The sequence below is a fragment of the Salvelinus fontinalis genome, chromosome 1 (genome assembly GCF_029448725.1).
Source record: "Salvelinus fontinalis isolate EN_2023a chromosome 1, ASM2944872v1, whole genome shotgun sequence".
NCBI classification, from domain to species: Eukaryota; Metazoa; Chordata; class Actinopteri; order Salmoniformes; family Salmonidae; genus Salvelinus; species Salvelinus fontinalis.
In genome coordinates, this window is record NC_074665.1 from 43,882,258 (window position 1) to 43,898,581 (window position 16,324).

The 16,324-nt window shown below is 42.5% G+C and overlaps 1 protein-coding gene across 3 annotated transcripts in view; it reads right to left on the reverse strand.

Annotated features, from left to right (window-relative positions):
• mapta (microtubule-associated protein tau a) overlaps nt 1–4,753 on the reverse strand; it is a 54,396-nt gene extending 49,643 nt beyond the window's left edge. The window contains exon 1 of one of the 3 annotated variants that reach the window (XM_055922295.1): nt 4,486–4,753. The gene's annotated coding sequence lies outside the window, so the exon portion shown is untranslated. The remainder of the gene's footprint in view (nt 1–4,485) is intronic. The other 2 variants (XM_055922305.1, XM_055922312.1) reach the window with 2 other exon arrangements.
• Between the last annotated feature and the right edge of the window lie 11,571 nt (nt 4,754–16,324).

A 16,324-nucleotide genomic window follows, 5' to 3' on the forward strand; every position in this document is an offset into this window, starting at 1 on the left:
CCTGCGGGGACGGGGGCTGGGATTTAAAATTAAAGGACAAAACACACATCACGAGAAGAGAGACACCACAACACTACATAAAGAGAGACCTAAGACAACAACATAGCATGGCAGCAACACATGAAAACACAGCATGGTAGCAACACAACATGACAACAACATGGTTGCAACACAACATGGCAGCAGCACAACATGGTGGCAGCACAAAAAATGGTACAAACATTATTGGGAACAAACAACAGCACAAAGGGCAAGAAGAGAGAGACAACAATACATCACGCAAAACAGCCACAACTGTCAGTAAGAGAGTCCATGATTGAGTTTTATCTCCAAGAGATGGACATAAAACGGTCCAGTTTTAGTGTTTTTTGCAGCACGTTCAAGTCGCTAGCAGCCATTACGAACACAGGCTATGAAACAGTAATCACTAAGGTCATTACAGAAAACACCAGACTGATAGCTATCAGGATTATTTGTAAGGATAACATCAAGGAGAGTAGCCTTTTCTGGGTGTTGGAGTCATACCTTGTGGGATTGGTAATAATCGGACAAAGATTTAGGGAGTCCCATTGCTTTAGGACTTGGTCAGGTGGTTAAAGCATGTCCCAGTTTAGGTCACCTAGGAGGACAAATTCAGACTTAGTGTAAGAGGCCAGGAAATAGCTTAGGGCATTTAGGGTACAGGCCGGTGCTGATGGTGGTCGATAACACCCAGCAAGAGTCAACTGAGTTATTTGAAAGTTTAATGTGTAAAACCAGCAAATTAAATTGTTTGGGGACAGACTTGGTGGAGACAACCGAGCACTGAAGGTGTTCCTTGGTAAAGATTGCCACTCCACCACCTTTGGAAGATCTGTCTTGCCAAAAAAGGTTATAACCAGAAAGGTCAATATCAGTGTTCAAAACACTCGTTCATAACCATGTCTCAGTAACGACCAACACATCTGGATTGGGGCTGTGAACCCACACTTTCAATTGATCCATTTTAGGTAATAAGCTTCTCGTGTTAACGTGGAGAAAAAACAGGTTTTTACGAGAGCAGAAATCAGTGAAGCAGATATCAGAGCACAAATCAGAAAAAAACAGTAGATGGGCCAGGGTGGACATGCACATTTCCAGATATAATCAGCAGTAATACAATCAGGGCATGGCAGAGGACAGGGAGAGCTCTGCAGTGTTGACTTATAACATTTGAATGTGCATTAGATGGCAACAATATCATATTGTACAGCAATTTCATCAGGTAGCATGAATACAAAGCTGGCGAGAGGTGGTTAGAATAGGACGGGACTCCAAGAATCCGTGTAACCAATAGAGAGTCAGAGTCCAGAGCGTGGGAGCAAACATAGACTGTCCCACTGTTGGGTCAACAAGCAAGTTCATAGTCAACAAAGCATGCAGGAGTCATGAGGCAAATAGCATAAAGCGCAAGCGAAAAACATAACAACTTGGGGCTAGCCATTGTAAGTTCAGAGTCACTCGCCTCAACAGTGCATGTGTGCTGGGGACGAGCGAAAGCTGGGGAGAGAGGGGGTAGTGTAGCGGGGGTACCTATACCAGACAGGGGGAGACAGTGAACAGATCGCCAGGTGGAATCCAAGCAGCAGTGCAGCAGGCAACGGGAGTAAGTGTCACACCCACTTGGGAGAAGCTTTTTTCGGGAGGCACATTCCTTGTAGAGAATCCCTGCTAGCTAACTAACGTAGCTAGCAAGTCTCTGTCCGTCTTTTCTACATTTATCCAACTCTAATTCTATATTTTTGCAGCCCATGCTCTCTGAGTTGAAAGGAATATTTTTAATTAGTAGGCCTACTATAGGCTATTCTAGACAGTCTGTCGCCACCTGAAACTCTTGAATTGATCCTGATCACCCCTACACCATTTGGGTTCCAACCTGGTCTCATAGAATAGACATAACATAATATATGTAAATCCTTGATGATAAAATTAGTATGCTATGTTACATTTGGTATGGTTACATAAGACAGATGGCACATAAGGCTAACAAGAAAGTAGGGTGGTTCTTCGGGGTAGATGGGTTGACGTATAACGCAAACGTCTAGATACCCAAAGGTTGCGAGTTTGAATCGCATCACGGACAACTTTAGGATTTTATCTAATTAGCTAATTTTAAACTACTTACTTTTTTTTGCTAATTCTTAACATATCATTTGAATTGTAAATCATAACATATCATACAAAATGGGTGATGGACATCCACTAATGAATACATACCATACGAAATGTAACATATCGTACAAAATGGAGTGTCTTAGTTTATGTCCAGAATAATACAAAATGCTCTGAGACCAGGTTGCAGCGTTCAAGTCAATTCCATTTGAATTCAAAGCTGGAAAAAAATTACTACTGAAAATTGTTTTATTTCAAATTCAAAGGGTGACTGGCGGAAACTGTGACAATTTATTTGATTAATGAATTGTATTTAAATTCATATCCTGAATTGGCTGATTTTCTGCTTTAGCCTATAAACCTTTGGAGAACTTTTGGATGGTTGCTTCAACAGGAAGGAATTTGTTGGGTTGGCCTCTCTCCCAATTTGGGTGTGAGAGTTGTTTTGAAAAATCGTTCTAATTGGTTGCTGTAATTAACTTAAAGTATTCAAGTTCAAATCAATTACCTTTATCAGGGATTTGTCTGTCAGCTTTGTGGAGGATTGGAACACAGGTTCCACTGCAAATATAAACGCAAATACCAGAACTGCCAGTAGGCTACATTCCATTAGTGCCAGTGGATCAATACTGCTGTAGAAACGTGCAGCTGGGTGTATCAACACCTCCACACATGACCAAAAACATGTAAATTCGTCCACTATGTTTCATATTTTTGCAAGCGTGCCTATAGGCTACTGTAGCCTATGAGTTTACATGTCGATGTTGCAATGGCTTTCATTCAATTTACAGACCATGCAATCTATTTTACAGAATGCAATCCATTTGATAAAAGTCATCCTAATGCTTTCTCGATTTTATAAATTGACATTTCATTCTCATTATTGTCATATTGCATATAGGCAATATGCACCAGCGCAAACGGTTGGTTTTCCCCGATCAGGCTGTTCCATCATTGCATCGCCGCAGCTCCCCGAGACAGGAGAAGGGAGGAAAGGCGTGTCCGTGGAATGAAATGGAGACTTGGCTACTACTGACATCCGTTCTAACCATTTCATACCAAGCCGCTGATTAAACCCACAGCAATTGATGACACGTGTCATCGATTGCCTCAAGTATTTTCCCTCCAAGAGGGAGGCTGGCATACAATAGGCTTGTCATTGTCTAGATTCTACTCAAGGCGAATATAATGCGCTCATGGATTTTGTCTACGCCTCATTTCAATAGATTAGACCCCTCGACCAACACAAGCGGATTATTGCGCTAAACAAACCCATCACCCATATGTGTAAAATCAGATGACCAGCAACACTGCTGCAATGGCTCCATGTCTTCTCAAAGGGTTGACTGCTCTGCCGACGGAGGAAAGGGCGTAAATGCATACCATTGGTACAATATTAATCAACTAGAAATGGATATGGCTTTTCTGTTGAGTGCAGGCTATGGAAAATTCACACCACTTTTGTTCAGTCGCTCGTGAAAAAAACATTTTACAATTTGATAAACCCTAATTATGCAAATATCTAATGATGAAAAGAAAACATGATATTTGAGGCACAATAACCGGGCAAGCTTGTAGTTGTTGACTCACAACGATGCCATGTTTTGGTAGGGCCTCGGATGTAAGGAACATGCAAAATATCCAGAAAAAAACGCACTGTTTACCTACAAATAGGGAGCCGACGGTTCCGGGGTGTAGAAATAGTAAATACAAATAGCAGACCAGAAAAATTACAGGAATAATTTGCTGTCCTGAAGAGTGTAAATGGCATCAAATGATGTCGAATCACTTTCATCCTCATAATAATGACATTATAAATATTTAATGGATTATCCTTGTTAAAATGTTTTTTAATCATATGGCGACAACACATTCTTGTTCTTCCGTGCAACCGATGACACTGAGAAATTGTGATTTAAGAATAGCCTATCGTGAGGACATGTCTTACATTGCGTGTAACGATAAATAATGGCAGATTCAAAAACATGTTAGTGTATTGTTGCATGATGAACACTGTAAAACCAATAACAATAATGCGCATTTGTATTCAATACATTTGCATAGGCTACAAGTCTATGCAACCTGGATTTTTGGCACAACATTAGGCCACACTGTTACAATATTACATTTTAATATGAACACAATTAGTATACGTGCCACTCTGGCCCAACCTCTCCCACCTCATGGAAAAATATCAATGACAAGACCAATTCAGATTGAGAATTACGACGCTATTGTTTAAACGTTTCATTTGACACGCATTGCAATCGAGTCTCCATTGCAATAAGAAAAAACACGGTGTAATTACAGTGGATTTGGGTCAAGTAAATAATATAATTATCTAGGTTTCCTTACCTGTGTGCAGACAGTGTGGTTGTTTCTACGGCTGCACAGTTGTTCACAGAGCGCACAGTCGTCAGACGCAGTTCACCAAGATGCCATAACGGGAGGCAGTCGCCAGAGAGCAGCAGATTTGTGATGGTGTCTCGAAGTGGCTGTCTGCCTGGCTCTGTCTTTGTCAGATCATTGAAGTAACAGTCGTATGTATACCAGCCAAATTATTCCGTATCATAAAGTCATATTTATCAATCATAGTCTATGGCCTATAATAACCCCAATTACACTTGGCATTAAATGATTTGACAGGCAATATACTGAAAGGACATGATACACACAGAGGGGACTCTGTTTACAGAGTGGGACTCAGACACTTGTGGTACTGTTCTATCGCCCTCTCTGTGGCATTTATTGCCGCACACCCAGTGTCAACTTTTACACTGACTTGACAAACCAGTCAGCACTTTAAAAAAGTAGCAGGGGATCTATTCACAGACAGTCAGAAACTCTATATAAATGTTGAACCAACTATATCTTGGCTTGCCAACAAAAAATGTCCCCCTCTCCCTCTCCCCCACACCCATCTTTCCTTCTCTCTCTCCTCCCACATTCCCACCCTCCTTATCCTTTCTGGAAATATGCCAAACCTTTTTCCCTCTCTCTGTCTCTGCCTCGCTCACTCTTACTTTCTCCCTCTCTCTCTCCCCCTTTCACCCCTCCCTCTTTTCTCCTTCTCAGCTCTCCCTCTGTCTCTCTCCTCCTATTCCCCTATCTCCCAACCCCTTCCCCTCTCTCCCAACCTCTCTCTTCTATCTCTCTCTGGAATTCTGCCCAGAACAACATCTGCCACTAGTTTTCTAGCTAAAGATGATTTGGATTTGTTCTGGCCGGGTCTTCACTGTCTCAGCCAAGGTGCTTCTGTAAGTCCTCATCAGACTAACCCTAAGAACCTCAGACCATTCTCTTAATCCTGGGTCAGAACTCTAGCACTCTGCCTCCAGGAAACACTGTCAAGACAACAGTAGAGTGGGCCCTTGCAACAAGACATCAAAATGGAACTACACCCATGCCAACAATATATGGCTATAATACGAGCTATATCTTCCTGCAATTGCCCATTCCTATTAACACTTTACAATAGGGTACTTGGAAGGTGTGTTTGATTTATATATTTTTTTGTTTGTAGTTTATAGTCAGTTCATTATTAGTTAATAAGTTGTTTTGTAAATCTTCTTTTCACCAAAATATTGTTTTACTAATGTAGACATGCTGATTACTTTTCAATCTTTAGCTTATTTTTGTGCCCCCAAAAAATATCTTTCACACCATTTGCCTTATTTCGGACTAAACCGTGTTTATAGACACCATCACAACAAGTTTGGTGATAAAGTGGTTTATGTGTGTGTACTTAATTAATTGTCCTTGTCTTGGAGAATATTCAGATTCACACATTGTAGTGTACCAATAGGTGGCATAGCATTCATGCTTTACAGTCTGTTTCACATACCTCAAATTTATGTTGAAAAGCCTATGCATGAAGTTAGGATAATTCTATAACTGAGTGGACCGTTCATAAATACATAGTGTGCACATATGGAAAACTGGCTCTGGATGAAGCATGTTTGCCCATGGTAGAAATTTGCATATTGGACCTGAATGACCATCCGTTCAGGAGATAAAGGTCCTCAAAGTTGGCCCATTTAGCCTTTTTTTTTAACCCCCCACGCAACCATGAAACATCCACATCTTGGTCATTGATTAAGACAAAAAGTTGATTTTGATATATTTGAATGCTTACAAAACAAGATTTTCAAGCAGTTGTATAATGTCTACAATATATTTTTAAGCAGACCTAAAATTGTCACTGACATATTCAGTTATATTAGGCCTTTTCACCAAGAAACATAGAATGCAACAACAAATATATATGAAGCTATAGTGTTAAGTAGATTGACTATACACTTTCTCTGTTGTAGTACTTTGCAACGCATTCCAGCGTAAAGCAGTGGAAAGGGATTCAGCTTGGATGTCCTGTGAGAGTTCCTCACATTCCCAGTGGATGCAGATTCAGTGCTGGAGCTCTCCTTCCGCAGCTGTCTTGGCATTCCCCATGAGAAAATAATAATTTTACTGTTCCGCGGCTAAAGAGAACACTTTCAGGAGATCACATTTTCTCTAATGATGGATACGTTCATCATTCGGAGTGATGAACAGCGGCAGCACTGAGTTGAGAGTAGGATTTGAAACGTGTAATGACACATTTCAAGGAACGTTTACAGTAAATACTTACATTGATATTTAAAACACTTTTGAGGGAATAGTGTCTTTGACATGACATAGAATGAGAGGGAATGGTCAGGATAGACAGGTTCCCCTCATGGCTGTTCTTCTTGTAGACCTCCTGTTTGTGTGGCGATCCACAGTAGATGTCTCGGACAACCCAAATCGCTGAAAAAGAACCAAGACCGTGTCAATTGATTACTTTTGAAATGTCTATTTTGTTTATTTAATACAATTAAATGACAATGGCCCTTGTGCAACTTACCTGACTGATCACCAGACATGATATGTTTGACAAAAGCTGAAAAAATCTTCATCTTCTCACCTACATAAGATTTTCTGTGTTACTGCATCAGGTATATAATTGTTTTCAATGCATTCTTCTGTGATCCTCAAGGGGTGCCCTTTTGTGTTCAAGCCCAGCACCAACACACCTGTTTCAACCTATGGTTTCAACTAATTAACACATATCCAAGTCCTTGATTGGTTGAATCCTACTGTTAGTGTTGGGCTAGATCAAAAAATTGCCAGCGCTGACAATGCCCAGTTTCAGGGCAGCACTGTAAAATAAAAAATCTGAGCATTATGTCATTGATGTGCTTGGTGTTCAACTTCAACTAGAGATGAATGGAATATTATGGCCCATGGAATTAGGTTATTATTGTAAGCGACAATTGTTCTCAATGACTTATCAGGGAAAATAAAGTATCAATGATTTATATATACACTAGAGACTGATGGGGATGCTGCGTTGAAGCCATCGTGCCTCCATCTTGGCACTCCCCCACCATTGTAATTTATTTTGGTGAAGCCACATTTATTTTATTACAGACACCTTAATGCATACTTTGAAATTATATTATTTGAGCAGAATATTGAAATAAAACATGAACAAATATATAAATAAATTTTCCTTACAGTATCGTTGTTTTAGATGACTGATGTTACTGTCCCGACTACAACCCCAAAATACTTTAAAATCAAATCTATTTATATAGCCCTTCTTACATCAGCTGATATATCAAAGTACTGTACAGAAACCCAGCCTAAAACCCCAAACAGCAAGCAATGCATGTGTAGAAGCACGGTGGCTAGGAAAAACTCCCTAGAAAGGCCAAAACCTAGGAAGAAACCTAGAGAGGAACCAGGCTATGAGGGGTGGCCAGTCCTCTTCTGGCTGTGCCGGGTGGAGATAATAACAGAACATGGCAAAGATGTTCAAATGTTCATAAATGACCAGCATGGTCAAATAATAGTAATCACAGTGAACAGGTCAGGGTTCCATTGTAACGGCTGCCGTCGGTGGAAGGTGAGGACCAAGGTGCAGCGTGGTAATTGTTCATCTTGTTTAATAAAAGTGAACACTCAAAATACAAAAAACAACAAATGTGAAAAACCGAAACAGTTCTGTCTGGTGCAGACACACGAAGACTGAAGACAACCACCCACAAAACCCAACACAAAACAGGCTACCTAAATATGGTTCCCAATCAGAGACAATGACTAACACCTGCCTCTGATTGAGAACCATATCAGGCCAAACACAGAAATAGAAAAACATAGATAAACAAACATAGACTGCCCCCAACTCACACCCTGACCATCCTAAATAAAGACAAAAACAAAGGAAATAAAGGTCAGAACGTGACATCCATAGCCACAGGCAGAACAGTTGAAACTGGAGCAGCAGTTTCAACGACGAAAACGTAGTTTTTTTTGTTGTTGTAAATTGACATTTGCTATCGTAAATGTTAGCAACACCTCCACCTTTGCGGGATGTGCGGGGAATATGGTCACTAGTGTAACCAGGAGGTGAGGCCTCATTTAACACAGTAAATTCATCAGGCTTAAGCCATGTTTCAGTCAGGCCAATCACATCCAGATTATGATCAGTGATTAGTTCATTGACTATAACTGCCTTTGAAGTGAGGGATCTAACATTAAGTAGCCCTATTTTGAGATTTTAAGTAGCCCTATTTTAAGGCGAACACCGCCAAGTTTAGTTTTGCCCAACCTAGGTCGAGGCACAGACACGGTCTCAATGGGGATAGCTGAGCTGACTGCACTGACTGACTGTGCTAGTGGCAGACTCCACTAAGCTGGCAGGCTGGCTAACAACCTGCTGCCTGGCCTGCACCCTATTTCATTGTGGAGCTAGGGGAGTTAGAGCCCTGTCTATGTTCGTAGATAAGATGAGAGCACCCCTCCAGCTAGGATGGAGTCCGTCACTCCTCAACAGGCCAGGCTTGGTCCTGTTTGTGGGTGAGTCCCAGAAAGAGGGCCAATTATCTACAAATTCTATCTTTTGGGAGGGGCAGAAAACAGTTTTCAACCAGCGATTGAGTTGTGAGACTCTGCTGTAGAGCTCATCACTCCCCCTAACTGGGAGGGGGCCAGAGACAATTACTCGATGACGACACATATTTCTAGCTGATTTACACGCTGAAGCTATGTTGCGCTTGGTGATCTCTGACTGTTTCATCCTAACAGCGTTGGTGCCGACGTGGATAACAATATCTCTATACTCTCTACACTGGCCAGTTTTAGCTTTAGCCAGCACCATCTTCAGATTAGCCTTAACGTCGGTAGCCCTGCCCCCTGGTAAAGTGTATGATCGCTGGATGATTTGTTTTAAGACTAATAATGTGGGTAATGGAGTCGCCAATGACTAGGATTTTCAATTTGTCAGAGCTAATGGTGGGAGGCTTCGGCGTCTCAGACCCCGTAACGGGAGGAGTAGAGACCAGAGAAGGCTCGGCCTCTGACTCCGACTCGCTGCTTAATGGTGAGAAGCAGTTAAGTTTCTGTCGGCTGAATGAGCGACACCGGTTGAGCATTCCTACAGCATTTCCCTCCAGAAGCCATGAGAAAGTTGTCCGGCTGCGGGGACCGTGCGAGGGGATTTATACTACTATCTGTACTTACTGGTGGCACAGACGCTGTTTCATCGATTGCGTCTGAAGCTGGGCTTGCAGCACAGCTATCCTCGCCAAAAGGCGATCGTTCTCCTGTATATTATGAGTACAGCGACTGCAATTAGAAGGCATCGTGTTAATGTTACTTCTTAGCTTCGGCTGTTGGAGGTCCTGACGAACTATTTCCAGATAAGGCGTCCGGAGTGAAAAAGTTGAATGAAAAAAAGTTGAGTGAGGGAAAAACTAAAAATATAAACGGTAATTAAAAAGGAGAAACCGTAAAGTTGTCAGGTAGCAAAGTAAGGTTGGCAACAAAACGCACAGCAGCATGTAAACAAGTCTGCAAGTTGTGACCGACCGAAAATACATGTCATTTTGAACTTGAAACATTTGAAGATGCAATATGTAACTTTTTGGGTGACCCGACCAAATTCACATAGAAATGTGTGTCATAGATCTGTAATTCACATTGAAAGAAAATCAAAGCAGCGGTAAATATGTTTTATGTGAGCTATTTCCATGCTTCCCGTTTTTAAGTTTAGTTTTTGGACCTTTCGGTTTTGTACACCAACTTCAAACAGTTGAAAATACAATATTTTTGGTTATGGAAAATATATTTCACAGCGATTCTCTTCACCATACTTGATTGTTTTGTCACAACTGAAATTAGGCGAACGATTCGAATTTTAGCAACCAGGAAGTGGCGGAGCGATAACTGCATAGTACATATTTAATTGTAATAATGTAGAATTCCATTCATTCCTATTCAGGATTGCTCCTAATGGGGAGTGCCAAAATGGTCGACCGGTGGCTTCAAAGCCTCTAAATACCTCTCAATACATAGCATCAGCAATCCAGGGTTTATATACATAATTGACTCGTATATGGGTTGAAAATAGCAGATTTGGGCACTAATAAGCCCCTAAATAGGAATATAGTGGCTGTACAGTATCATGCTATAAATGAGCTCTGGCTCTGCGCTTCACAGCGCTGTATGGGTTTTGACTGACAGCCGTTCTGAACTTCAGCACCGTACGCGACAAAAAGTTGCCCCCATCCCTCCTGGTAATTGGGCAATTTATGCACATGTTTTGTTGTTTGAGTGAGGGAAATACTGTAAATTAAGATTACTTGATGTATTTTGAAAGATGAGACATTGAGGATTTTAATAAATATCACTTTGATGTCATACAAGCAAGCCAAAAACCAAATGAGTCCAAATGTGTTCTAACATTTCCAAATCATAAAACTCATGTCATATATATGTACTGTGTCAAAGTTTATGATCACTGTTTGATGTACAGTTACAAGATGACATGGTGTCAGACCCTGTGTTGTTCTGAACAGAATGAGCCTACGTTTGTTTCCCCGCAGCACACACAAATGAATGTACAGTCGTGGCCAGAAGTTTTGAGAATGACACAAATATTAATTTTCACAAAGTCTGCTGCCTCAGTTTGTATTATGGCAAATTGCATATACTCCAGAATGTTATGAAGAGTGATCAGATGAATTGCAATTAATTGCAAAGTCTCTCTTTGCCATGCAAATGAACTGAATCCCCCAAAAACATTTCCACTGCATTACAGTCCTGCCACAAATGTACCAGCTGACATCATGTCAGTGATTCTCTCGTTAACACAGGTGTGAGTGTTGACGAGGACAAGGCTGGAGATCACTCTGTCATGCTGATTGAGTTCGAATAACAGACTGGAAGCTTCAAAAGGAGGGTGGTGCTTGGAATCATTGTTCTTCCTCTGTCAACCATGGTTACCTGCAAGGAAACACGTGCCGTCATCATTGCTTTGCACAAAAAGGGCTTCACAGGCAAGGATATTGCTGCCCGTAAGATTGCACCTAAATAAACCATTTATCGGATTATCAAGAACTTCAAGGAGAGCGGTTCAATTGTTGTGAAGAAGACTTCAGGGCGCCCAAGAAAGTCCAGCAAGCGCCAGGACCGTCTCCTAAAGTTGATTCAGGGGCACCACCAGTACAGAGCTTGCAGGCAGGTGTGAGTGCATCTGAACGCACACCAGGCCATTCTGGTGTCAACAAGGGCAGCAAAGAAGCCACTTCTCTCCAGGAAAAACATCAGGGACAGACTGATGTTCTGCAAAATGTACAGGGATTGGACTGCTGAGGACTGGGGTAAAGTCATTTTCTCTGATGAATCCCCTTTCCGATTGTTTGGGGCATCCGGAAAAAAGCTTGTCCAGAGAGTAAAAGGTGAGCGCTACCATCAGTCCTGTGTCATGCCAACAGTAAAGCATCCTGAGACCATTTATGTGTGGGGTTGCTTCTCAGCCAAGGGAGTGGGCTCACTCACAATTTTGTCTAAGAACACAGCCATGAATAAAGAATGGTACCAACACATCCTCCGAGAGCAACTTCTCCCAACCATCCAGGAACAGTTTGGTAACGAACAATGCCTTTTCCAGCATGATGGAGCACCTTGCCATAAGGCAAAAGTGATAACTAAGTGGCTCGGGGAACAAAACATCGATATTTTGGGTCCACTGCCAGGAAACTCCCCAGACCTTAAACCCATTGAAAACTTGTGGTCAATCCTCAAGAGGCGGGTGGACAAACAAAAACCAACAAATTCTAACAAACTCCAAGCATTGATTATGCAAGAATGGGCTGCCATCAGTCAGGATGTTGCCCAGAAGTTAATTGACAGCATGCCAGGGCGGATTGCAGAGGTCTTGAAAAAGAAAGGTCAACACTGCAAATACTGACTCTTTGCATCAACTTCATGTCATTGTCAATAAAAGCCTTTGGCACTTATGAAATGCTTGTAATTATACTTCAGTATTCCATAGTAACATCTGACAAAAATATCTAAAGACACTGAAGCAGCAGACTTTGTGAAAATGTATATTTGTGTCATTCTCAAAACTTTTGGCCATGACTGTACTCATGACTCCTTTCTATGCGCACCAAAATTACCATGTGTTTCTCTGAATTGCCTTGTGAAGCCTAACACTGTAAGATCGTATTTTATCATTTAGCTAGTCATGTTTTCAATAGAACAAGCTTTCAAATCATGCCCGTCTGACCCAAATTGTGATTTATGTTGGAGCTTTTTGCGATTGCGTAAACAACAAAAGTAATTGTGTGATGGCGGAGAGGCAGGGTTGTGTTCTAAACGAAACAACTACAAATGTGCTTGCTCTAGCTCCTCAACTGCACAGCTAGGAGAGCTCCAAAAAGTACCCCAGTCGGAGGTCCTGAGTGCTCCGGAGCAGGTTTTCTCTGTACTTTACTCCGTTCATCTTTCCCTCATTCCTGACTAGTCTCCTGGTCCCTGCCGCTGACAAATATCCCCACAGCATGATGCTGCCACCACCATGCTTCACCATAGGGATGGTGCCAGGTTTCCTCCAGACGTGACGCTTGGCATTCAGGCCAAAGAGTTCAATCTTGGTTTCATCAAGCCAGAGAATCTTGTTTCTCAGTGTCCTGATTCCCTCATGATGTTGTGACATTCAAAAGTGCTTGAGGTGGCATAGGAATTTAATACACCAGTCTGGATAGAGTCGTCATCAAGCATGGCACTTTAAATTGGTATCTACATTAGTAGGTGTCCAAATAGCTTATTTGTATTTGCTGGTTAGATACCAGGCCCATATTCACACATCTTCTCAGAGTGGGAGTGCTGATCTTGGATCAGATCCCCATGTCAATGCAATCTTATTCATTATGATCTAAAAGGTAAAACTGATCTTGGATAAGCAATCCTATTCTGTGATGCTTTTTAAAAATGGGCCCAGGCCATTGAGAATTGACCTTCTGGTTTTGACTTGCTCAGCACTTTAATGACATCTGCATTAGTTGGGTTCTGGCCCAGGGCACTCACTGGGCAAAGGTGATCTTTACATGACCAATGTCATACTCAGCCTACTGCCATAAACGTATTCACTGCTAAATCATTGTTGTAATGCAGTTTTTATGTCCAATCATTGGTTCTCTGACTTTGAACCTGTTAACTCAGATGTTGTTGATGCAGCAGGGATGTAGTGGTAAAAAGGGATGCCGCAGGGATGTAGTGGTAAAAAGGGATGCAGCAGGGATGTAGTGGTAAAAAGGGATGCAGCAGGGATGTAGTGGTAAAAAGGGATGCAGCAGGGATGTAGTGGTAAAAAGGGATGCAGCAGGGATGTAGTGGTAAAAAGGGATGCAGCAGGGATGTAGTGGTAAAAAGGGATGCCGCAGGGATGTAGTGGTAAAAAGGGATGCCGCAGGGATGTAGTGGTAAAAAGGGATGCCGCAGGGAGGTAGTGGTAAAAAGGGATGCAGCAGGGATGTAGTGGTAAAAAGGGATGCCGCAGGGATGTAGTGGTAAAAAGGGATGCCGCAGGGATGTAGTGGTAAAAAGGGATGCCGCAGGGATGTAGTGGTAAAAAGGGATGCAGCAGGGATGTAGTGGTAAAAAGGGATGTAGCAGGGATGTAGTGGTAAAAAGGGATGCCGCAGGGATGTAGTGGTAAAAAGGGATGCAGCAGGGATGTAGTGGTAAAAAGGGATGCAGCAGGGATGTAGTGGTAAAAAGGGATGCAGCAGGGATGTAGTGGTAAAAAGGGATGCAGCAGGGATGTAGTGGTAAAAAGGGATGCAGCAGGGATGTAGTGGTAAAAAGGGATGCAGCAGGGATGTAGTGGTGGGTTAATTTTGGTAAAGAATTTCATGAAGATACTGTATTTTGTTAAAAAAAATTGAAACTTTCCTTCGCATCTAGTATTCACCTTTGTTTTGGTTCCCATTTCACCATGTAGATATTCCAGTTAAGTTTCCATAGGGCATATTTCTTTCCCAATGAGATTCCAAATTATTTAATAAAATGTCATTTGGAGATATAGGTACAGTTGGTAATCGCTGCAAAGACCAAACATTGAAAAGAAAGTAAGGTTCCAAGTAAGTGTCCGGTCACTGCTGGCCGATAGAGACATGGTAACAATCTCTTGACGAATAAAAATATGGATGTGCATTTAGATGTGCTTAAAAATAAAAATAAAACTCTGGGCCTCCCGAGTTGCGCAGCGGTCTAAGGCACTACATCGCAGTGCCTGAGGCGTCACTACAGACCCGGGTTCGTTCCCATGCTGTGTCACAACTGGTCGTGACCGGGAGTCCCATAGGGCGGCGCACAATTGGCCCAGCGTTGTCCGGGTTAGGGAAGGGTTTGGCAGGGGGGACTTTACTTGGCTCATTGCGCTCTAGCGACTCCTTGTGGTGGGCCGGCTGACTTCGGAGGCTGACTCCTTGTGGTGGGCCGGCTGACTTCCTGCAGGCTGACTTCGGTCGTCAGTTGAACAGTGTTTCCTCTGGGACATTGGTGCGGCTGGCTTCCGGGTTAAGTGTGCGGGTGTTATGAAGTGCGGTTTGCTGGGTCATGTTTCGGAGGATGCATGACTCGACATTCGCCTCTCCCGAGCCTATTGGGGAGTTTCAGCGAGTAGACAAGATCGTAATTGGATATCACGAAATTGGGGAGAAAAAGTGTTTTTAAATTTTTATAATAGTCTAAATGCAAATGAATTACAGCACATACCTGTACAATGACCCTCAACTTTAGGCTCTGTTGTTGGCTCGGGCTCTGGGGCAAGGGCTTGATCAGTAGCAGGTGCTGGAGCAGGGGCTGGATCTGTAGCAGGGGCTGGGGCTTTTGCAGGGGCTTTAGTAGGACCTGGTGCTTTAGTAGGGGCTGCTGGGCCTTAAGTAGAGGCTGGGACTTTAGTAGGGGCTGCGGCTTTAGGTGGGACAGGGGCTGTAGCGGCAGCACAGGCTAGGGCTGGACTTGGAGCAGGGGTTGGAGCTGGGTCTGCAACTGGAGCGGGGTCTGCAACTAGAGCTGGGTCTGCAGCTGAAGCAGAAATCGAGTCAGGGGCTGTCGCAGGAGCTGGAGCAGCATCCTCTTGTTTGGGGTTTGGCTCGTTGGGTGGCATGACCAAAGAACACAAAATCAAGAATAAAAAATAGAGAGGGTGTGGCAGTGTAGGAGTGAGGTGGTTTCTTTGATAGACACACATGTTGGGACAAATGCCACACTCTCAATAAGCATATAACCCCCAACACACACACACACACACACACCTGGGGAATGTCTTTGGAAGAAACCATATACAGTATGAGCCCCTGCATGCCGTTACTATATGTTCCATCTATGTACAGTACCATGTTCCATCTGTGTTCCATGGACATACATGGCTAATTTTGGGCTGGGCAACCACCTTAGTGGGGGAATTTGTTTAGAAAGGATTCCCGTAATGTCTTACTTTCATTCAAATAGAGAGGGCAGAAATGCACACCCTAAACCTAAATTGGTGAAGTACAATCTTTTTAGAGGGTTGGATTATTCGAATGGTTAGCATGACAAAAAGTCCTATAATTGTTAGAAACAAGAGCAATTGTGAACCTCAGCCGTGACGTCTATCTTTCACCCCTTTTCCCCTTCTCTCATTTTCACTTAACATTCTCTTGGTGCTCATTTCTTGAATATTGCATGGTTATTTGTTAAATAAGGAGGCCGCCAGACATTTTTTACTCACTGTCCTTTGCTTGTCATGGTAGAAGGTCCACTGGGAAAGAGCCCTATTTGAATAATGGATGAGCTAAGAACCATGGTCCATCTATGCTGAAAAATACTTCTAAGTCATTAC